Below are 1,896 nucleotides of genomic sequence, written 5' to 3'. Positions count from 1 at the left end.
ATATGTATATAGAGGTTCAAAAGAGAACTCCTGTGATTTACGAGAACGTGAGAACAACCCAATAACCTCAAACTTTTTTAATTAATAAATTAACTTATATTAAATATAAATAAATTAATAAGGACAGTAATGTAATTAAGTAATTTTTATAATTTTTATTTTATTTTAATTAATTATAATTATCCTTTTTTTTCCTGCACGTTCGTTTCCACTCTCTTCTCTTTCCTTGTGATAATCTCTTCTCTTCCCTTATGATAATTGTGTGATTGTGTAACCATAACCTATCGAAACCATGATCAATCGAGTGTAACCATAACCTATCAAAACCATGAATAATTGTTGTGATAAATGTGTGATTGTCTAACCCTAACCGATCGAAACCATGATCAAATTGAGTGCGCAAGTGATGTTATAATAGAGATATCATATGATTATCACACGCATATCACACCACATCGTTTAGTGGATTTCGTCTGTAATCGTTGTGATAAATGTATGATTGTCTAATCCTAACCTATCAAAACCATCCGGAATTGTTGTGATAAATATGTGATCGTCTAACCCTAACCGATCGAAACCATGATCAAATCGAGTGCGTTGTTATGATAGTTATATCACATGATTATCACACTCATATCACAACAAATCGTTTAGTGGATTTCACCCGTAATCGTTGTGATAAATGTGATATGTGTCCATATTACTCTTTTCAAGGATCTTTTTCAGTGATACTGATGAAATACTTATATTAATCAAAGGAGAATTACAAGTATTACAGTCAGTACATTCTAGACTAATTACATATAAGTTGTACACCAAAAGAAAATACATAGAAAAATAAGACTTACAATGAAAGATGAGATTTACAAGATAGAAAATTCTAACTAATCTAAGTCGCTGAAGTCGATGTAACAAGGTACTTCTTCTCCGAGCATTTTTCGACGTAGAAATTCTTTTCTGATCCTGCGGTTTATAATTTCACCATAAAGATCATTGTCCAACCAATATCTTAGATAATCAAGATGTTCTATAGAACAGAGAGCAAACTCAGACACTCTCTAAAAGCCGTGTTCACCTTCATAGTCAAGAAATATAAATCCAAACTCAGGCTTTAGATGCATAGTGTTGGGTATATAAGGACCCTTCGCTGGCAAAGAGAGGTTCAGCATGGAGATGTCTGGCTTCTTCGAATCCTTCAGGACTTCCTTCAGGGAGAACTTTGTTTCATGTTCGTTCCTCAAAGTTGGTCCATCGTTAGGATCTGAAGGTTTTCTTCTTCCACCTTTCTTCAATATCGACTTTGTAGGTACATCAATGAATTTGGACATCTTCTTGATCAGCTTGTTGAGGATGACTTCAATTATTGGCTTGTGCCTTGACTTTGAACGCTAAATGGCTTGGCGGATTTCCAACCATTCACTGTAGCTGTATTGTCCAAGGTAGGAAGGATACTCAGTAACAGCTTCAAGGTTGTCTTTAGAGATGAGCATGGAGATAAGAAGTCCACCATCTTTCATTCGTCCATTGATTGTGACGCTTGAGATGCGGTGAGGACTTATTCTATTATTTAAACGATTTCGCTCCATTCCCAGTCTCGGTCGTTCAACTTCATTTCCTTTTCACATTCAGCTTCTGCAATTGAAAGCAACTTAGCTTGGGCCTTGACAATGTTCACCATCTTTTTCGATGATTTCTTTGGAAGAACTTTAGTAGCAAGAGACTTGGCCAACTTGAGGCTGTCCTCAGTCTGTTGTCGTTGAACTTTGAGTTCTTTCTCAGCCTTGAGAGCTTCGAGTATTTCAGCTTCAGTAAGGAAGTCAAACTCACCACAACTAGAGGTATGAAGAGGAATTTTTACTCTAGTTTGGTCGAGTGACTCCTTAAGCTGAGTCATCT

The sequence above is a fragment of the Cynara cardunculus genome, assembly GCF_001531365.2.
Source record: "Cynara cardunculus var. scolymus isolate 2C chromosome LG 12, CcrdV1, whole genome shotgun sequence".
Lineage (NCBI taxonomy): Eukaryota > Viridiplantae > Streptophyta > Magnoliopsida > Asterales > Asteraceae > Cynara > Cynara cardunculus.
Note: the sequence above shows the minus strand (reverse complement) of the source record.